This window comes from Lissotriton helveticus, chromosome 3_1 (genome assembly GCF_964261635.1).
Source record: "Lissotriton helveticus chromosome 3_1, aLisHel1.1, whole genome shotgun sequence".
NCBI classification, from domain to species: domain Eukaryota; kingdom Metazoa; phylum Chordata; class Amphibia; order Caudata; family Salamandridae; genus Lissotriton; species Lissotriton helveticus.
In genome coordinates, this window is record NC_136061.1 from 638,672,750 (window position 1) to 638,696,297 (window position 23,548).

Below are 23,548 nucleotides of genomic sequence, written 5' to 3' on the forward strand. Positions count from 1 at the left end.
GGGTTGGCTGCTTTGGCACCGTAGTGCTGATTCTTGCCAAAAAAGATTTTTAAATATAACTGACGGTTTTAAGACTGTTAGATCAGATCCCCGGTTTGATTTGAGTCATACTGTCACCTCTTACTCTGTGGGCAAGTTGTGTCAAGCTTGGCTGAAACATTCAACTTTACCTGCGGTTAAGTATCACCTTTCCAAATTGAATGCAGACGTGGATTTGAATGATTTCATTAAAGGCCCAGCTAGTGGCAGGTCGAAAAGGTGGTTATATGGAGTTTACAATGAAATTTGGAAACTCTCACAGATTGAGGCTGCTTCACGCCTTAGGGCTATTGATCAGGCGAATCTTGAGAAAGTGCTTGCAGTGGTTGACAATAGCATTAATGTGCTTTCCTCTAGAATTTACACATTAGATAATATTGTGTCGTCTGTTGTTGATATTGTGCATGATGAAGTGTCAGTATTATACCATGGTCAAAATCAATTACGGTCAATCATGCAGTTTGCATGGACACTTCCGACTCTGAAAATGGGTAAAGTTCCCTGGGGATACATGAACGTTTCCTCTTTATTTGCACCGTTTAATTTGACAGACAAACAACGCTTGCTTTCAATGCGTGATGCTTCCTTTTCTATGCTACATATTGAAAGGTTGGAATCTTTACCTTTTTCTGTGGCAGAAGCCACTGCTGCTACGTGGCTTATCCACGGTTTAATAACGCTGCCTTTTGCTTTATATAAGTTTTCAAATTGTATGAAATATGTGCCAATAGGTCGTTTTGAACCCTTAGGTAGCGGTTTTCTACATGAGGTCTGGTCACTCCCATACACATACAGATGTTTCAAGGATGAACAGGAGGTTTATCTAACAGGGGATGAGTGTACTGAGACGCCAGATCATTCTTTAATGTGCAGACACATACAGTTACAAGGTTCATGTAACAAGGACCGACCGAATATGGCTTGCGTTTTACAGGGCACGCCAGTTCCTGCTATCATCCCCACGTTTAAATTGTTAGAGAATGGTAGTTATTTAATGCTCAATAATGAAAACTGTTGTGGTTTAATTAAAGGTATAGCTTTCATAGTAACAGTTAGTGAGCGAGTTATTTGCTGCAGAAATGTTCTTTATCCTCCCACACGTGAACATAGGGAGTCTTCCATTTGGCCACAGATACCGACCTTGGGAGCAGAATTCAGCGGCATGGCTAGAATAAGAGCTCTATTGTCCCAGAAAGAGGTGGCCTTGAGCTCGGCCCGTGAAACTTTCGTGCTTCACATTGCTAACACCCGTACGGAGGTTCAGGCTCTTTTAAACACTGATTTGCCTTTGCATTTCGGAGCCATGGTCCGTTCTATCTTTAACGCATCCTCCACAACGGGCCTAGCGCATTTTTTTAAAGTTGTTAGCGGTGGTCTCGTGACTTCCTTTGAGAAGATTTTTGGAGTCATCCCTGCCTTCTTCCATTCTATTTTTTCATCCTTATTTGGAGGGTTCCCGTTTTTACTTGCATTAGCGGCTGGCGCATTGGTGGTTTTCTGCCTTTTTAAATATGGATGCCCTTCCTGTGCAAGACCACGCTCAGCTGCTACTGACGCGGTTTCGCAACCGCATGCTTGATTATTATGGCACACTGCCGTTGGCGACTCTAAGCACGGCGTTTGGATTATCTTTTCGGTTCTCCTATTTCACCTGTGTCCAGCCTGTATTTCGCTGCCTGACCTGTGATTTCCTTTGGGCCATTGATTTGTGTCTCTGCGGACCAATATCTTCTGACGTCGATTTTGATCAACTGATGAGTCCTATCATTGCTCACGAGTTGGTTTGTTCTGACGAAAGGATTATGGCCTTGGCGGTGGCACATGGACTAATGGGTCCCTGGGATGTGTTGTCGGCAGCGCAAAATTTCTTGGAACAAAGTTTTCTTGAAAACCCACCGAGCTGTCCTCTGATGGTTATAGAGGATCCGGTGCTGGAGGATCACGTATGTTCCTTTCATCTTTTAAATTGGATGGCTGAACTGTTTTCGGATGAGGACAGTGACTTCCTCCTGGAGGCTGTTGCAGCTTACTTTTCATATACAGTCTTATCATAGACACTGCCTCAAATGGACATGCTGATTGATAGCATTTCCTTGATTTTATTGACTTTTGGTCAAGACATTTTATTTTTGCTTGCCTATTGGCTTGAACCACATTATACTTGTGGGCTATTTTTTAGCATTAGTTTTTATAATTGAATTTTTATTCATGCTCGTTTATAATTGGATTCTGCTCTCATGTGATGGCACTTCTGTTATCTTATTTAGTCCGTTCTCGGATCATGGGGGGGTGTTGTATAGCTCCTATATATCCTTATATCGTGTTAAGTTAGCATAGGTACATTTGAGATTTAAACGCCATTTTTCCTTTCTTGCAACTTCTGCACACGACCCTTAATTGTTGACTTAGCTTTCAACCTAGTGGTTTGCCGTGGTGTATGTGAGAATAATATGTTATTGCTCTGATATCAGTTTTGTTTAATAAACCATGTCTGCACGGAGAGTGCTGAAGTTTCAGGAGCAACACGATATGGAATTGTTATGAGGTCTGATCTCCACGCCTTCATAGTCATAACACAAGTGCAGCCTTTGCCAACTTGGGCTTGAGGCGGGATTGATATTGCTTTGCAGAAGAATAGTTAACACACTTGATGCGGTGCACATGCAGAGAGAGCTGGTGTATGCTGATGTGATTCCTTCATGCTAGGACACTAAGGTATGGGCCCGCCCTAAAACAACCCAAAGAGACCTTCTTAGCTAATAATATAATATATGTGTTAGGGAGGGTGAGATATAAGTGTTGTTAACTCTTACTCATTACAGCATGTTAACATGCTGTCACCATTCACTTTTTATGTCTTAGTAACTATGCTGATAATTTTGATACTGATAATAAGTATACTTGTATTATCTAAGATACTGCGCCTGAGAAGACGGCATTAGTAAATAAACATTTCAAATGCACATGTGTCTTCTTTACTCCATGTTCTGGTTTGTAATGATAATATAACGAAAGAGTGTTCATGAGTTCCACGTACCCTGAGGTACTGTAAGTTCATGTTCTGGTTTGTCTAAACATTGGGAGTTTGATATGTCCAATGAGACACTGTAGCTAGCTCGGTAAGGGGTGAGTTGGTTGCTAAGGTAAGTTTTGGGACACCCTAATTTGCCGAGGTTCCACTCCTCTGTGCACAGTTCTGTGTGAGTACAGAAACCCTGCAACAGTAGCCGACCCTTGACACTTGTTGGGTATCCCAGGAATATAGGCAGGCAGTTGGGGCTGCAACTTAAGGAGGTTGGTGGGGCGGGGTAGGTGGGAGGAGGTAGGGGGAGAAGAGGTGGGGAATAACAAATAAAATAAAAAGACTTACCTGGGTCCCGCCGGCTGCCCATCTCCTCCAACATCTTCTTTGCATAGCAAACAGGAAGCCTACAGCCTCCCAGAATTTCCTGGCCAATCACAATGCTGCAATGGAGCATTTATTACGCAGTAGCATAAAACATCAAGGTCCTGAGGAAGGCCAAGACAATATTTAGGTCAAACTGGCCGAAACATGTAGACCTGTTTATTGGACTGATGCAGTTATTATTTCTAAACTGCACATGCACTGTTTTTAATCCTGACACCAGGTGTCAACGAATAAAGCCTTTTTCTCTTGTTAGTTAGTTTTACGATTATCCTAGGACTCGACAAATGACTCTCTCTCTCATAATCACCAAAAACTGGATTTTTATCACAATGCTCAATTACTAATGTGAAAATGTATGGACTCATCGCTGATATCATGATGCAAGAATGTATAAACTAGCCTTGAGAAAGCCCTGGCTCAACCAGCCACATTGGGCGACACACTTGTCGGCTGTTCACTTTCCTTAATACATTTTTTTGCTTTATGAAAAACCCCAAACGAGTGAAATGAATACAATAATGTGGTGAATAAAAAGAACTACCTTCACTCAAATCAACCTGGACTAATGGGTGTTATTTGAACAAGGAATAATAGCAATAATATTTCTTTGAAAAGAGCAACACTTGCTCATACCCCTTTCCCTAACTGTTTATTCAAGGCTGTAAAAGTACAGAGCCTGGAGCAAAAGTTCCCCCTACAACATTAGGAATTCATCAGCCTGATTCATGAAGCGAAATAGCGCCCGCAATGGCTGCGAAAATGCAATTGCGGGTGCAAAAAATGGAATCGGCATTCAAGTACAAAATAGCGAATTCGCAAACACAGAATAGCGATTAGAATAGCGATTACGCTATAATAGTCGCAGAGTCCCGGTAGTCGCGCATTAGCGATACGGAAATAGCGACCAACCACGGAATCTGCGAAATGAATAGCGAAACGCAATATATTCTCAATCGGCATTCATGAAAAATATACAATAGCGGAAAAACCCAAAATCGCAATTTAGTGCGGCGCAAATTAAGGACAACTCAAAGCAGGTGGTAACCATAAAAGCCATGATTAACAAAAATTTGAAAAACAGTTGGCCAATCACCAACAGGTCCAGGCCTGACCAATCACACATAAGGACATTCAGCAGCAGCATTAGGCGTTCCACAATGCCAGGAATGTACATGGGGGTGAGGCGGCGAAGGCTACAGCGAGCAGCACGGAGGAGACGCATGAGGCAGGAAAGGATTTACCGGCAGCGGGTCACCTTGCTGGGCCAAACCAGAGAACAGATATATGCTAAATACAGGCTGAATGGGGAAATGATCATCTGGCTGATACATGAACTTGACCCCCTCATGCAGCACCCAACAAGGCGGAACAATTCGGTGCCTACACATGTGCAGGTATTGTGCAGCCTGCACCTCCTGGCCTCCGGCAGTTTCCAGGGCATAGTAGCGGCTGCTGGGGGGATATCCCAGCCCACCATGTCACGCTGCCTCCACACTTTCGTTGACGCCATGCTCACCCAGCTCCACCGCCACATCACATTTCCCACGAGCCAACAGGAATTGGACCTGACAAAACTTCAATTTTACAATGTAGCCCATTTTCCCCATGTCCTCGGCTGCATAGACTGTACCCACGTCGCCATCTGCCCACCAGCTGCCACGGAGTATATGTACCGCAACAGGAAGTCCTACCACTCCCTCAACATACAGATGGTCTGCAATGCCAAGACCATCATCACTGACATTGTCGCCCAGTACCCAGGGAGTACCCATGACTCCTTTATCTTCAGGCACAGCGGACTCCACACACGACTGCTCAGGGGAGAGTTTGGGGAAGGACACCTACTTGGTAAGTACACTTTGTCGACAATGTCACATTGCAATGAAGGCACTGCGCTGCACAGGCAATCAACATCTGCTCCTCTCATTCAGGTGACAGTGGCTACGCCCTACGGGAATACCTCCTGACCCCTTACCTCAACCCTGCCACACCTCAGCAACGGCGCTACAATGTTGCGCACATCCGGACAAGGAACTGTATAGAAAGGACATTTGGCCTGCTCAAGAGCAGGTTCCGTATACTGCACAAGACAGGTGGGGCCATGTATTACAGTCCTGCTGACTGCTGCCGCATTGTGGCTGTCTGTGCAATGCTTCATAACATTGCAACCAAGCGCCGGATACCTGTTGAGATCTCAGGCAGTGAATCAGAAGGGGACGACCGGCCACCAGCACATACGCACCATGCACGCGGGGAGAACCCAGCTGAAGGCCACAGACGTCGCAACCACATCACAGCGAACAATTTGTAGCCCACCCTCTACCCCCACCCCACATATCACAATTGCATGCAAAATGTAATGATCACACAAGGCTAATGTGTGCAGCAAAATAAATATATTTGTTTCATTCACAAGAAAAGGTAATCAGTACAACTATTTACAACCAACAGTATTCCTTCATACTGCAGTATGCAAGTCAATGGCAGGCTTATAGTCAGCCTGTGCCTGTGTTTTTCGGGCAGAGTCAAGTGCGCCTCCTGCGCGTTATGCCCAGCCGCCTCTGAGGCTCATCCTCCTCCGGGGCACCTGCACCAGGCGTTGCCCTGGTGCTGCGCCTAAGTGGCGGGACTAGTGTTGCAGATTGGCTGCTGACGCTCGAAGCCCCCTCACTGCCATCGTCACCCCCTACAGTGGCAGGTAGAGCTGGAGGGTGTAGTGCCGTCACCGCGGTGGTAAGGTGCTCCAGGACCCTGGTGATGTCCTCACAGCACTGAACTAGTTGGTGCTGCTGTGTGAGTGACCGGCGTGACAACTGGGAGGTGGCATTTGCAGCCACATAATTTGACCGGCTGTAGGAGGCCAGTCGGCTCATGAGCTGGTGGTGGCGCCGGCTTGCTGCCCTGCGCTGCTTGCTCATCGCAGCAGTGTTTGCCTCCATGGCTGCAGTCATGCGGCCCATGGCCGCCGTCATGCGGTCCATGCGCTCTCCCACTCCCGCCACATTGCGCCCAATTTTGTGCAGCTGGAGCTGTATGGCACCTTGCTGCTGTGACTGGCGCTGATGGATCCTGAGCATGCGCCTCTCTACGCTCATACAGGCATGGCGCTGTCCATTGCCCCTCCTGCTGATTGGAGCTGTGGTGTGACGGTGAGAGCTCCCACGCCTGCTCTGCTGGCCTGTCACAGTGGCTGGCTGCTGTGTTGCCGCTGTCGCAGGCCCAGATGACGTAGCACCAGCTGCAGGTGGTGTCACAGCAGGCGTTGCTGGTGCGGCAGGTACTGGAGGCACATTTGTGGGGTGCCTGGCTCTGGCTGCGGGTGGGATGGCAGAAGCAGAGGCCACAACGGTGGGGGGCCTGGCTTTGGATGCGGGTGGGATGGCAGAAGCAGAGGCCACAACGGTGGGGGGCCTGGCCTTGGCTGCGGGTGGGATGGCAGATGCAGGGGCCACAACGGTGGGGGGCCTGGCTGCTGGTGTTGTTGCAGCGGCAGGGGCTGGTGCCTGGGTTTCCGGTTGTGAATCCTCCTCCTGGGCCTCCTCATCTATCTGCAGCCTCTCGCTGTCACTGCTTTCTGCGCCACCTGTGAGGGTAAGTGGATACTCATTAGTTGCATGTGACTGCCAGACGTGCTGATGTTACATGCATGCTGGGTGACATTCCCTGGATGGCTGTGGATTTGCGTACTTTGGGACCTGTCTGGCTGCATTGTGGTACTACTACATTGTGGACATACTACATCTCCCACAATGCTTCAGGGCATTCCCTGATGCGCAACAAAGGCATGACTAAGGGCCAATAAGTGAGCCTATCTGGTCAGGGATGGTCATAGGGGACAGGGTCGCAGTCGCATGCCACTTACCTTGGGTGTCTTGGGTGGGGCGGGAGGAGTCCAGAGGGGTGACGCCAACGCACGCCTCCCTCTCAAGGGTGTTCTCGACCTGGTCCTCCATGGGTGTGTTGGGTGGGACTGTCGGTCCGCCACCTCCAGTGCCCGATGCCTCTCCAAGGCGCTCCGCCACCCTCTCCTTGGCACGACCTCGGAGGTCGTACCATCGCTTCTTAAGCTCCTCCAATGACCTATCGGCCACACCCACCGAGTTCATGCTGGAGGCTATTCCCAGCCAGATCCTCCGTTTGTCTTGCTCTGGGACCTTCCTGGAGTTGATCCCGAAGAGTCTGTCATGGTTGGCCACCACCCCTTCTATCAGGTTCTCGAGCTCCTGCTCTGAGAACTTCAGCTTTCTCTTTCGTCCTGCGCTGTTGCTGGGGCCAGGGACAGGTTCCTCAGACATGGCAGCAGTTAGGTCGCTATTGAAGTCGTTAGTGAAGTCGCTATCGCTAGTTTAGCGGCTGTTTTCCGACTTGCTCCCTCGTAGGTTTGCCTCACTGTGGTGTTTGGGGGTGGGAACTGCCTGCTTCCTGGTTGTGATGTCATCACTGTGCTCGGAAAGCGACTTCCCGTTTTCCCGATCGCGCGAGATTGCGAGTCGCATTCCCGATCGCACGAGATTGCGAGTCGCATTCCCGATCGCACGAGATTGCGAGTCGCATTCCCGACGCAGGTAGGCGGGAATAGCGATTTTTCTGCGATTTTAGTTAGTCGCTAACGGATTTAGCGCCCGCGTGCGAGTCGCTATTTTTTTCCCGGAAAGTACATGAATGCCGTTTTGCGTTTCCTCAATAGCGAGTCGCTATGAATCGCTATTAGGGACACGCAAAACGGCCCGTACATGAATCAGGCTGCATATTCGGTATCAGGTTCACTCCTCTTTTTTGTAACTTTTTTGCACTGCGCCCATCATTTAAGTTCTGTAGTACTTTACATCTTTTGGATTTTAGTAGATCCTATGCAAGAGTAGTGAGGGGGTTGTAGCCCTTGGAGACACTAGGGGGCAGATTTACAAGCCCCTTGCACCACTTTTGCGCCATTTTTCCCATGTTAAAAAAGTGCCGCAAAAGTGGCGCAAGAGGTAAATCTGCCCATTGGTGTTTTAGCCAAGAGGAGAAATCTCAGATGATGTAGCATGCCACCTCAGTGGGTGATGGGATACCGTCCTTATTTAACGATTGCCCCTATATGTGTTTGAGAGCTTTTTTTGGTTGCGTCTTAGATTTCTTGGGCTGTAATCAGGTGTTTTGCAATTGGGTCACTAAACGTCTTGCTCTATGAAGGAACCACATGTTTTGGGCAAATCCTTAGACTACCTGGGAGACTCGTATGCATAACGGGAATGCATTTCATTTATCCTCACGTTGGGAGGTGGTTGAGGGTTCTCTTCTTGCAAAGAGAGGTCACACCATGGACAGCCTCATAGGATAACATATATGGGAGCATCATTTACAGCTCCTTCATTTAAAAAGTCCATCTGATGAATGATATCACAGACCATCTCAAGCCCCAAGCAGGGCTGGCTTTAGCTCTGTTGGCACCCAGTGCGTCAAACTTTTTTGCCATTCCCCCACACCTACTTCTACACTAATTCCCTCTCTACCACTTTCCAATGCCCCTCTTCTGTCTATTGTCCCTCTCTGACATACATTTCATCTTTTTTATAGAGTTACTCATAGTTCACTGCCACTCAGTTTTCTGATCTGCATGGTGCACGTTCTTTGTAGCAGGCACATTAACCTACTGCACTATTTTATGATTAATCAAAACTGCCACTAGACACAGTTCCGATCATTCACCAGCAAGAGCATTCATCACTAGAGTTATCTTGACATGTTTATTGTTGCCTTAAAAGCTGCTGGACGTAGAGGGAAGTTTACCTACTTTTAAACCCATAAGTTATCTTTAAACACAGCGCCCCCACCAAAGTAAGCTCCCGGTGATGCTGCCCTGGTCACACCTCCCTAAAGCCGCCCCTGACCCCAAGCAACCATCACCAAAAAGCCAACATTCTGTGATGTTTGTTGTTGGTGAATGCAGCGATGAAGGACTGGGCAAAGAAATCTGTTTTTTGTCTCTTCACTGGATAACCCTTTTATTTTTGACGTCCCTCTTGTTTTTTTATTACAATAAGTTTTTTATTGTTTTTACATACCTGAAACTGGGAAAAATATTATCCCTTCGTGAGACAGTTTACCATGGTGGACATTGCAATGAAAGAAAGAGAGCTGTGTTATCGTGTAATAATCTTGCACAGTATCTGTCCTCGTTTTATTAAGAACACGCATCTAAATGAGAAACCCCTGGTGTCCATACCCTCTCGCTTGCAGTGACACCTTGAAGGGACACTGCTTGTCTTCTTCCAATATAAAATTATCTTAGAATGCAAATGCATTGGAATTCGTTCATTTCGCTGCCACCTCCCCAGCGAGGCTGTGGGAACCGGAGAGGCCCGGCAGATCCATCTTCATTAAGATGTATTTATTGGAGCCACAACAGAGAGGCTGGTAATGAGGACAGGGCAGTGGGGAGACTCAACACCTGCTTTTCTGTCTGCAGAGGTTTCCCAAGAAAAGAAAATCGAAGTACCAAATTAACATCGAGGCACACGCACGTACACAATCTTAGTAAACGTGACCGGTGGTCATGTGTGTCTTAACACGATTTTCTTTTCGTAGCATTTTCATCTGCGTCTGCATTGCTGGTATGCACGTACTTTTGTTAGTACTTACCTGCGTTTTGGTCAGTGGAACTCTGCACATTGAAATTTGAGTGATGTAAATGTTGGTAAGTGTGTGTACGTCATTTTCTCATGAGCGAGTGTATGAGTTTGTTTTTCTCTGACATGTCCATGGGGTGGGGCTAGAGAGAGAGGAGAGAGGGGGAAAGACACATGCACCTACACACTTTCTTTTTAGAGCTCCTACAAAAATGTCTTGTTGGGAGGAACTGAGGGTGATATTCTCAAGAAAGTGTGATAATTATCGAAAAATTAGCTTAGCGCAACTTTGCACATCGCAGTCTATCGCGATAAAATGACACCGTGTTAACGTATTCCCAACCAGGCGGCACCATGCAATAGTCTCACGATAGCGCACCAAATGACTGCGGTAAAATCAACGCAATGCCGAAAAAATGCAAAACACAGATGCGAAAAAAGTCGTGATGCCCCAAATCGCGATACAAAATTCAGCGACAACCAGCGACAGGGCTGCAATTCCCACGCCCCATGCGGGAAAATGCACTATAAAAGCAACAAAAACACACCAAAACCAAAATAAACTGCGTGGCACCATGGATGCACCCGGACCAAGAGCAGAGGACAACTCGAACCCCACAAGCCCCACCGAGGACCAGCCAGGAACCCTGTGGCCGGGGAAGGGCAAGGAGAAGAGGAAGAGGAAGATGAAGTTCAGTCCTCATGAAAACCGGATCATCGTCACGGAGGTGATAGAACTCTACCAACAACTGTTTGTCACCTCAACTGTGTCATTGGCAACAGAAACTGAACTTTGGCAGTCCATTGTGAATAACGTGAATGCAGTCGGAGTGTTGAGGTCAATGGAGGAGGTCAAGAGGCGCTGACATGATGTGAAAAGCCAAACCAAGCAGAAACTCGCTGCCAACAGGAAGGTAGCAATGGCGACTGGAGGTGAGAATCCTGCACCACAGGAGAAGCTGGATGAGCTGGAGGAAATGGTGGCCACAGTCATTAGAGTGGAGACGGTGCAAGGAGTTGGGAGTCCAGATACAGCCCGATATGACCTGACCCAACAGCAACAGGGTGAGTAACGACCAGGGACTGGGGAGAGCGGGGGGAGATGGGCACAGTGGCACACATGCACAATTATGTGTAGCACACTGCACACCCACAATGATTGTGGAACAGGTCCCTGATACCCTTGCACACTGCAGCACACATAGAAACACCAAGTAGGCCCCCGTCCACTATGTGTACAAAGGGGCCCCCCTCCCTTTCACCAATCCCACAACCTACCCATGCACATGTGCTGAATCCAGCAAAGCGTCGGCTCTGTGAGCCACACTGACAATGCTAGAGACACTGCATGACCGATCGCATGGCTGCAGTCAAAATACATAACATGGTGCACGACACAACACTGAGGTGGCCCAGTGTGGATCACATCCTCAAAGTAGCAGGTCACACTTTGACACATCCACGTGCACATACAACCCCTGACATCAACAGCACATCTGCAGACAAACAATGCACAAGAGTACAAAAACTGTCCAAGAGCAAAAAATGACCCAAGTCGCCAACATCTCAGCATCGTAAAAGTACACAAGTCAAAGGCACACCGCCTGAAAGGGATAGGGGGCCGCTAAATCAGAGCTGCAGGGGCGACTCTCCCACAATGCAGCACACACACAAGCAATCACAGCATATCAATATTGACGACAGTGTGATACAAAGTGCAACACTTTCTCTACAGGACAGAGGAACAACTGGGGCCACTTGTGCGTAGAAAACGGACAATCATATCTGGCATAGCAGGAAACTGAGAGATGATAATGTACGAGTAAAACCTTACATCCGTCATGTAGTCAAAATGTCCACTGTCTACCATCAAATAGCCAGCTTCTCCAAAACAGTCACAATGTTCATTGTCATGCAGTCTGAATGGAAACATGTACAATGCGTCAACATACATTGAACACACTGGTAACCTGCATCGCCCCTTTACATTGCAGAGGGACAATAAACACCTCCTGCAGAGCTGACCAGACATCTCATCAGTGATGATGAAGAAGACCTCCTGGCCATAAGCTCCGACACCCTCCAACGGCTTGTGGACAGCATCCTCACCCCACCTCCAGGAGCAGGGCAGCCCTGCTGCATCGAGGTGACCCCACCCCCTGCACAGACCACAAAGCAGGAAGCCCCCCACCATGGCTGGCTCCCACCACCTCAGGGAAAGACACATGGCATTCCAACGCCGTGTGTTAGACTGCCAGAAAGAGCTGGCTGAACAGGTGCAGTGGATTTCGACCTCATGGCAGCCAAACTAGATCCTATACGTTGGTGTATAAGTCCCATCAGTGACCACTTACAGTCCCTAACAGACACACACTGTCCGTTCCCTGCTCTACAACAATCCTTGGCTGACATCACAGAGTTCGCATAGCTGCGGAGGACAATGGAGAACATGGAGTGGATGCAGGCTCGAAGGATGGCTGCCACAGCTGAACACCAGCAAGATGTAGCTATGATCTTCCATGCCCTGCAGATCCTCATCTTGCCATTGCTGCCACAGAGACTGTCCCAGGTGACTGATGCAGGAACTTCGACACACACACATCTCCGCCGCCTGATGTGTCAGTGGCACACAGTGATGCAGCCATAACAACTCCACCCCCTGATGTGTCAGTAGCACACAGTGAAGCAGCCATAACATCTCCACCCCCTGATGAGTCAGTGGCACACAGGGCACACAGTGATGCAGCCATAACACCACCGCACACACCTGACACACCTGACACAGAAGACATATCAGATGACTAAGATGTGGATGGTAATGACTCTGTGTGCGAAAGAAGGTTGTAGCATTCACCCCCGCAATATGGCTTGTTCCGGCTTGGCTCAGCCCTCTGCATCATGCCCTGGAACAACACCTTCCACTGTCCCCCGAAACAATCTGCGACATTCACCTGGACCCCGACATGGACTGCCATATCTGCTCTGGTTACCAATTACACAGCAATCAGGCTGCAGACTGAACTCTTCCTCTTCTGATTAACTTATCATTCCCCAAAGGACTCTAGTTGGCCCTCCACTGGGCAAACACTTAATGTGTTGTTTGCATGGCCATGTGCTGCTCCAGCTCCGACACACCACAGAATGTGAATAAAACATTCCAAATCACACAGATGTGTCATGTCTATGTTCAAACAAGTATAAAAGTATGGATCAATGTAGGGACATTGATTGCACAAAAAGGTACACCCTGGGAAATTACATCAATGTGCATGTCTGACCCTGACTCACATGGCCAATTAGATGACTGTGAATGTGTGAACTAGCTGTGGCCTAATTGCTCATGAACAACAATCTTGCACCCCCCATGTAGCCCCATGTCCATGTATTAAATAGAGCTGTGTGTAAAAATTTTAAATTCGGTAGCAGACCCAAAGTAGTGTCCCCATCACATGTGACAACAGAACTTCGCATACCTACTCACACTCAACTGTATGGACACAACCTGTTTTCATGGACCACATTGATCCACATGGCAAGAAGTTGGATACCATACTCACATTGCTGAAGACAAGTAAGAGCACAGGTCTACCAGCAACTATCCCAACCACAATGTCTGACTCACAAGGGTGGAGCTGTCCACAGGGACTCACCCGCTAAGTGAAATGTGTCAGTCAGTCCCTCCATGTGTACGGACAATGCTCATTGATTCGCACACTTTGTCATTCCAATCAAAAATCCTCACTGTTGTACACTAGTGAAGTTGCGTAGAATTTATTAGCATGTGCGTGTCAGTACGAGCAAGACAAGGGCCACAACATACAGACCAATGCTTCAGACACTAACAGGAAGCATAGGAACATGTAGATGTGCAAGAAATGGGGAGGCAAAAATAAACACCAATCATTACGGATGGCAACGGTCTCAGCCCACCTTGCCTTGTTGGACAAATCATGTGATGTTTGGCGTATGCTCATTGCCCTGTGTCAGGGGACACGACTCACAGTCCATGGGTTCTGCATAGTGCTGTATGACCGGACTGCTCTGACTGTCTGTTCTGCTGACAGTGAGCATGTGAAAGGGTCCCACAAGGTCACATGTAGTACTACATTGCCATGTGTTTACTCTTCCTCCAGCAGTAATGTCAGATTTAGGAAAGTTGCCAAACGACGCTGTGCAGCTCCATCCATGGGACTGCCTCACCTTGCATAGGTGTGTGTCAACACGCGTAGGTGCACACACATGCATTCTGAGTCCAGGCGAATGCCGACATGTCCACTGTTGTGGTGATGCAACAAGGTGTTGGGGCCTGTGCTCTGGATTACAATCAGTTGTGGCTGCAAGAACGTAATTACTCGTCCATGAATGCGAGCACAGCTTCCTGGGCAATTAGTTCTAAGAGTACATCGTTGTTGAGTTCAACGAACACGGGGCGAGCCAATCCATTAACTGGTCTGGACAGATGTGCTCCGACAACGCCATTTCACCAATCGCAACACAGCTCAATAGGGGAGCACCTCGATGTGGTCACTGCACACGAGGACTTGTGCAATCTCCCATGCCCAACTGCCAGCACATATGCCAAATATCAATGCATCCCATGCACAGGTATCACTGTTACACTCCTGGTCGTTGGCCAACAGGGGGCGCGCACACAAGTCATAATCCAGTTCAGCTACCATTGTGTTGGATAGGCAGACATCCATGGGCCACTCTGATGTGCATGATCAACAGTGGAACCAGGGCTGGACGTAGGTGACGAACGCAAGCCAGAAGCTCATATGGTTACTGATGTGCAACTCTGCCAGTGGCACTGCCCCCAACAAATATAGTAATCGTGCACGGTACAATTCCACGCAACAGGGGTTGTACATGTGTCCAGGATGTCTTGCCATTGCGTTGTTGGCACTCATAGAACCGGCACTCTTCTGAACTGCGGCAGTTATATGGATGATATGCAACATCTCGGAGCAATATGTGTGTGCAACGTTTAGACGTATGGGTTGTTGTGTACGTAAGTGTCAAGGGCATCACATGCAGGAGTATCTCAAGAAGGGACTTCTGTGTGTGGGGTGTGGATATGTTGATCTTTCATTAGCGCTCTGCGTGGTGTGGGAGTCGTCATCATCTTCTATGGTATCTCTCTCAGGGTGTGCCAGTCGCATTCAAGATCAAGGTCAGAGGTGCAGATGTCCTTCCGCCTTATGTATTGAGACAAAGGAGCTTTCATCCCTAATGTTAGTCTGACTACTGCTTGCATTCTGGAAATATGATGTGGCTTTCACGCTGCAGTTGAGGCCAGGCCTTAGGCTTATGGTGCACCAATAGCGATACACACACAACAGTTAGCATGTATGAGCCAAGAGACTGGGCAGGCTTGCGCTCCTTGTACAATCTCTCTCTTTTTCCCTCTTTCTCTCTTTCTCTCTCTTTCTTTCTCCTGCTCTCTGCCTCTCTCTCTCTATCTCTCTCTCCCTCGCTCTCTTTCTTTCTCTTTCTCTCTCTCTCCCTCGCTCCCTTTCTTTCTCTTCCTCTCTCCCTCTCTCTCTCTCTCTCTCTCACCCTTTCTCTTTCTCTGTCTCTTTCTCTCTCTCTGTCCTTTGATGAGCGCATGACACACCTTCTTATTTTGAATTTTGTCTTGCAGGCTGTGACTTACAGATTGTTCAGGAAAGACCCACCATGACTCTTCCAAATTGTTGTTTTGAGTTTAATTTGAATGAAATATTTTGTTTGGAATTTCAATGATGAATGAATGATTCTCCTTTTTCTGACCACACATGAATGTTAATTGTTGTAATTGTGCGACATCAAGTGAATTGTTTTGTTCATGATTTCGTTAAGTTGATGTGAAATATCTTTGTCGGGAGGGGGAAGGGTTCTGGGGGTGGTGGTGGTGGGTGTTGAGGCCCTCTTGGGTGTCCGAGCTGCATGATCAGTGGCTCCATGGCATCTGTTGTTCTTCAGGTGTGGCTCTGGGCTGGGCTTCCTTTTATGGTTCAGGTTGTCGTCCGACTTAACACCAGGTAAGAGCAGATGTTAAATCCCTGCTGCTAACACACCTTATCGCATGTTTTGTGATCTTATTGAAGAACGCATCTCCTGAGGCGGAAGCCGGGAGCTACTAGCAACAAGCACCTATCTTTTTAAAATTTGAGTGTCACGACAGAAATACTTTGTTTTTTTAATAACGAACGAACCAGAATCACGAGTGAATGTGTGTATGTTGATATCAAAAACCTCACCGTTCCACTTTTGCCTGCCTCCCGCCCACAGCCTCGCAGCGGATTTTAGCGCTGCCGAGGACACTCAAGCAAATCAAATCTTGCCGCCAATTCACGCCGCACCCTAAGGCCACGCCCCCTCTCACGGGGCCACGCCCGCCGGGCTACATAAGACGCGAAAAACCAGCGGCTCATTAGAAGAACGCATCTCCTGAGGCGGAAGCCGGGAGCTACTAGCAACAAGCACCTATCTTTTTAAAATTTGAGTGTCACGACAGAAATACTTTGTTTTTTTAATAACGAACGAACCAGAATCACGAGTGAATGTGTGTATGTTGATATCAAAAACCTCACCGTTCCACTTTTGCCTGCCTCCCGCCCACAGCCTCGCAGAGGATTTTAGCGCTGCCGAGGACACTCAAGCAAATCAAATCTTGCCGCCAATTCATGCCGCACCCTAAGGCCACGCCCCCTCTCACGGGGCCACGCCCCCCGGGCTACAAAAGACGCGAAAACCCAGCGGCTCATTAGAAGAACGCATCTCCTGAGGCGGAAGCCGGGAGCTACTAGCAACAAGCACCTATCTTTTTAAAATTTGAGTGTCACGACAGAAATACTTTGTTTTTTTTAAAACGAACGAACCAGAAGCACGAGTGAATGTGTGTATGTTGATATCAAAAACCTCAACGTTCCACTTTTGCCTGCCTCCCGCCCACAGCCTCGCAGCGAATTTTAGCGCTGCCGAGGACACTCAAGCAAATCAAATCTTGCCGCCAATTCACGCCGCACCCTAAGGCCACGCCCCCAGGCTACATAAGACGCGAAAACCCAGCGGCTCATTAGAAGAACGCATCTCCTGAGGCAGAAGCCGGGAGCTACTAGCAACAAGCACCTATCTTTTTCAAATTTGAGTGTCACGACAGAAATACTTTGCTTTTTTAAAAACGAACGAACCAGAATCACGAGTGAATGTGTGTATGTTGATATCAAAAACCTCACCGTTCCACTTTTGCCTGCCTCCCGCCCACAGCCTCGCAGCGGATTTTAGCGCTGCCGAGGACACTCAAGCAAATCAAATCTTGCCGCCAATTCACACCGCACCCTAAGGCCACGCCCCCTCTCATGGGGCCACGCCCCCGGGCTACATAAGACGCGAAAACCCAGCGGCTCATTAGAAGAACGCATCTCCTGAGGCGGAAGCCGGGAGCTACTAGCAACAAGCACCTATCTTTTTTAAATTTGAGTGTCACGACAGAAATACTTTGTTTTTTTAAAAACGAACGAACCAGAATCACGAGTGAATGTGTGTATGTTGATATCAAAAACCTCACAGTTCCACTTTTGCCTGCCTCCCGCCCACAGCCTCGCAGTGGATTTAAGCGCTGCCGAGGACACTCAAGCAAATCAAATCTTGCCGCCAATTCACGCCGCACCCTAAGGCCACGCCCCTTCTCACGGGGCCACGCCCTTCCCCACGACTCCTCCCCACTATAAATAATGTGTATTTTTCAAAGGCGCGCCTAAGGCAAGCCCGTCTGCGCCCCTCCGCGCCAGCTCCGTGCCTTGGGCCAGCCATGCTGTTAGTCCACTTCCCGCCCAGAGACTAACGTGGACCAGAACTCAGCTCCTAGACCTCGGTAAGACATCCTGCTCATCTCTTACGTCTTGCAACTTCCCCCTGCCCAAACCTTTTCTCCACAAATGCCCAAACTGCCCTTTTTCCCTATGCCCCGACTGGACCTACCCCTGCAAACTCGCAAACAATAAGTCCCCTCCCACCAAAACCTACTCCATGGGATTAGTGAACTGCCGCTCACTATCCTGCCACGCCAATGACATCTGGCTTTTATTGTCCTCCACATCCTGGGACGCATTATTCTTAACGAAGACCTGGATCAAAGACTCCTCCACCCCTGACATTGCCCTAGCAATTCCTACTGGGTACAGCTTCACTGGATTAAACCGTGAAGGCTCCAAACTAGGTGGAGGAATCGCTGTGATCCTAAAGAATCACCTGAAAATTACTTCTAGGAAAATTTCAAACATCAAGCCTATAGAAGCCCTCTATTTCTCAATCACGGACTCCACCTCCGCCATCTCTTCTGGGATCTTGGTTTATAACCCCCCCAACACTCCCCAACCTGCCATTCTAGAGCTACTGGCAGTCATGGCTGATCTCTCCCTTAAACACCCTCACTCATGGTATTAGAGGACTTCAACCATCATGTGGATATAAGCTGCTGCAACCGTGCCTCTCAGCTCTTGGAATCTATGCAAAACCTAAATCTCCTACAAAAAATTAAAAGGCCCCACTCATACCGCTGGGCACACCCTTGACCTTATCTTCTCAAACTACGAGAAACTTAAAACTCTACCCCCCCTTACCTCTGCCCTGGTCTGACCATTACTTAATACCTTTTGAGGTTCCCTTAGCCCAAATTGTCAAACAGGAATCCACCATTAGGACACAAGGCAGAAAATGGCACAAGCTTTCATTAACGGCCCTAAAGCAAAAATACCTCAACAGTCTCAACCCGCTACCGGACGATCTTGACGCAGCGGTGCGCACACTTAACAAAGACCTCACAACCGCCATAGAGAAAATCGCCCCATTACATACCCTTACTTCCCGCAGACAAAAACCCTCTGCCCCATGGTTCACACAAGAACTCAGGGCACACAGAAGCATTTGCAAAAAGTTGGAACGACTTTGGAGACAGAACTATGACCCGGGAGCCAAGGCACAGTACAAACAAAGCCTTAAAGAGTTCCGCAAACTCAAACACCACTCCATGAACACCTATTTTTCCGACACTATTGCGAAAGCAAAAAACTCCACCAAGGCCCTTTTCAATATAGTGAAAGATTTCACTCATCCCAGTGCACTGACGGCTCCAGTACCCATGTCCCAAGCACTGAGTGAAAATCTATCTAACTTCTTTGAAGAAAAAATAGCCAACATTGCGGCAACCATCCTCCAGAACGATTCCAACAGTACCGAAGACTTGGACACAAACTGCAAACATGCATTCACAGCATTCCAACCACTTACTAAGGAACAAGCTATGACATTATTTTTGGAATGTAAATCAGGCTCTCCTCTGGACCCAGCCCCAGCCTTAATCTTGAATGAAATTGCCCCCTTAATCATTAACCCTCTACTAGAAATCTGGAACTCCTCCTTAACCACTGGTGTAGTCCCTTCCACCTGGAAACATGCATTACTAATCCCAATTTAAAAAAAAGCAGGCATAGATCCTCATTGTCTAAGCAACTACCGACCGATCTCACTTCTGCCCAAACCTGCTAAAGTACTTGAGAAAGCTGCTCAAATACAACTCTCGTGCTACCTTGAATCAAACTCCTTGTTTCACGATACCCAATCAGGCTTCAGACCGGACCATAGTACCGAGTCGGCGCTACTTGAGGTATCCGAGTCGATCCGTGAATGCACGGATAGGGGTGAGGAGGCCATGTTGGTCCTCCTCGACCTATCCGCTGCATTCAACACCATCTCGCACGATAAACTACTGACCCGTCTGCAAGAATTGGGTATCAGCGGGCCCCCCTTTCATGGGTAAAATCATTTCTCACTAACAGAACCCAACAAGTGATGCTGGGATCCTTTCTTTCCTCCAAAAAACCACTGATTTGGGGAGTTCCGCAGGGTTCCTCCATTAGCCCGCTCCTTTTCAACGTGTACCTCAAACCACTGGCAAAAGTGGTTGAATCCTGTGGCGTCAAAGTTACCTTCTACGCCGACGACACCCAACTGGTGTTCTCCTTCAAAAACCACACTGAAAAATCATTCGACAACTTTCGCCATTGTATGCTGAATATCGCCTCATGGATGTCTCAGAACAACCTTAAGCTCAATACTGATAAGACTGAAGTCTTATTTTTTAACCAGAAATCACCCTTACCTCCCAACCTCTGGTGGCCGGCCAAACTCATACCTCCTCCAGAACCAGTCCAAGCCGCCCGAAACCTAGGCTTTCAATTTGACACTGCCCTCTCCTGCAAAACCCAAATCAATAAAGTTACCTCAGCCTGCTTCGGGAAACTCCGTATGTTAAAAAAAATCATCCCCTACCTACCGCTAGACTCTCGAAAAACAGTAGTCCATGCCCTGATCACTTCCCACCTGGACTACTCTAACAGCTTGTATGTGGGTGCTCCTACCTACCTCATTAACCAACTGCAGAGAGTACAGAACGCAGCAGCCAGGCTGATTTGCAATATCCCTTATCGCCACTCCATTTCACCCCACCTGAGTAGACTCCACTGGCTCCCAATAAGACTGCGCATCCAATTCAAAGCCTTAACTGTGGCTTTTAGAGCCCTCAATGACCAAGGCCCTACATACCTACGTCGCAGAATGAGGTTCTCACAAGCACCGCGTAACCTCAGATCTAACCATCTCCGCCTCATGATATGCCCCCGTTTTCGTCTTGCGCGAACGGGAGGAAGGGCCCTTGCAGTCGTCACTTCCAAACTTTGGAATCAGCTGCCCACAGAGCTAAGATTTCTGACTTCAGAACCCCTATTCCGGAAAAAACTAAAGACCTGTTTTTTTTCCCAGATCTAAATCTACCTCTTCCTCACACTCCCCCGACCCTCTTGAGATAATGTCTTCAGCGCCGGGACACCTCCGTCGGAGGTAGCTGCGCGCTCTACAAAATACTAAATAAATAAATTGCTGATCTGGCTGGTCGTTGAAAAGGCGGGAACGCCTACTCTGCATCTCATTAACGTTAGTTGCCGGTGTCGTCTATGGTGATGTTTTTTGTGGCTGCTATAGCAGGTAAACTGGTGATGTCGGCTTTTAGCACCAGCTTGTGAATAGGGCGATAAATTTATCACCACTTTGGCTAAGATAAAGTGCTGCTAACTCGGCGTTAAGTCCTTAAGAATATGCCCCTGAATATTTTGAAGGGATTTGGTGTCCATTGGTGGAGTTCCCATATTGGGGCCACTCCATTGCAGCTTGCCTACCATAAATAAAGGTCCTGTAACTTTTCAGATAAGACATGCCGACCGCTGCTCATCTATATAAGATGCTTCAAAAGTGAGCTATATGGTGAAAAACACCCTAAGTTATGTCTGTTTCACATTTGTGGCTTTCCTCACTAAGAATTGACCGAAATTAGCCAGTGGGGAGAGGTGAATAAGGGCTGCGAGGGGGAAATTGGTTACGTTTTGGGCAGTATCTTGTTTATCCTTTTTGTTTAATCCTTCAAAAACTTGAGGAAATGTTTGCATTGACGCTAAGATGCAACTGGAGACTACTGCAATATATAGACTGCCTATACACTATGTCAAGCTTTTGCTTTAAAAAAAAAGTCTTCCCTAGTTAAAGAGAGAGCAAGTAAAAGTAGCCATGTGGACACCTTTTTGTATGTGAGTGTATTTTGTATATATATGGCTCTGTATGCAAATGCCTGGGAGTGTGTCAGCATGTGTGTATGCTACGTTACATCACTTTATCTGGCATGTCTTTGCCTTCTTTTGTTTGAGTTTCTGTATGCTCGATTGGGCATCCACGTCTGAAACCCGTGCATTTCGCAGCTCACTAAATGGAGCAGAGAAGCTGTATGTTTAAGGTTGCATGCACTCCACCAGCCTATGGCAGCGCAGTCTAGCTGCTACTGCCACATAGCTCCCTGAATGCACACTCACTCACTTGCATATAGGTAACATAACGTGTATTTGCACAGTAAAAGTTCTCCTTTTTGCCAATGAACAGGAGATGTTTCTTCTAGGGAAGGTAGATCATAAATTCGACATTGGAGAGGAGGCAATCACTAATGTATTAGGAGGTTTGTTAACCTCACTAGAAGTGATCCCTGCAGTGTAAAGTGGTTGCTTCCTCTAGCAATGCCTGTCATTTACCAGCCCTCACTTCTTTGGGCTTCACCAGAGGTCAGGCACCCAGGAAAAGCCAGTCGCTACACTGCTGGCTCTACTATTACAAATGAGGCCTAGTGGATACGGCAGTAATGCACCAGATTCGATTTGACAAGTGAGCTAGCCTGCTCTATGCCAGCATCATTGTAAGTCAGTCTTGAAGAGTAGCTAGGGCACAGCTCTGCAGACCTCATTCTAGGTCAGGCATGAAGTATGAACCATTAGCCACTTTACTGGACTCACTACAGCTAAGATTTAGGGGTCGAGTCAGTCATTGATGCGCTTGCCTCACTATGAAGCAGGGTTGAAGCATGACTCGGGGTGGGGAGGAGAGCAGATACTTCTCTTGCCTCACTAGGGTGAGGTGCAGCGTATAAATCAGTCAATGCTAGACCTTTTCAACTGGAATTCCAGGCGTTCTAGCATGGGCAGGGACTACCGGCCACCCCCCCCCCCACCTTACACAGATAAAGCACAATGAAATGAAGTGGAGGAAAACAGTTGGAGTCTTTGGAAGCGGGGGAGATCCCCCGGCCGTATTTATTAAATATGAAAATAAAATTTAAATTTGTCAAAATTAAAAACGGTATTTTACACAATTATAAAACGGCAAATATCCACAATAGATTACAGTGTGATAGACATGTCTGAAAGGGCTAACCTTAACAAATTGTCTAATACAGCGTGTTCCTAACCGAATCTAATTTCACATCATTTGCAGTTTTATAATTACTGGGCCTACGGCAAGGTCGCTAACCGGTGTCCGATCCTTATCTGCTGCACTCTCCCGACCGAGTGCGCATGCGCCACGAGGGCCCGTTCACCGGGAGAGTCTGTACCCTGTTTACCCTCGGACACACCGGGAACTCCATTTAACCCCTGATAGGAGGGCCCTTAAACTCGCGTCATTTACCGACATCATAGTGTATGTGCGGGGTGGCTACTCCACAAAAGGATAGAGCGTTGCTCCCTCCCCCGCACCCCTGTAAGCCAACGTATATCCTGCCCCTGGAGTTCTGAGAGGTACCCTGGGAGATACCAGTGGCCCCTCCCCCTGGGCGAGCCCATATGCTAATGGTGCCGCCCCCCCTTAAGGACCTCCAATTGGGCTCACCGATTATGACCTTACCGCCTGACCGATATAATAAATACGACAATATATTGCTACTAATTGGGAAAAAAGGCCTGAGGAAAAACTTTAATTAATCACACAACCACTGCACACGGTAAATCCACTTTGCCTGTTCTAGAGAAAAAAGGGCCTAAGGAATGAAAATTGCACGTTAACATATGCCAACAACCATTATTCCTTACACTACTTAACGGCTAGCCACAACCAAAGACTCCAAACCAAATGTATC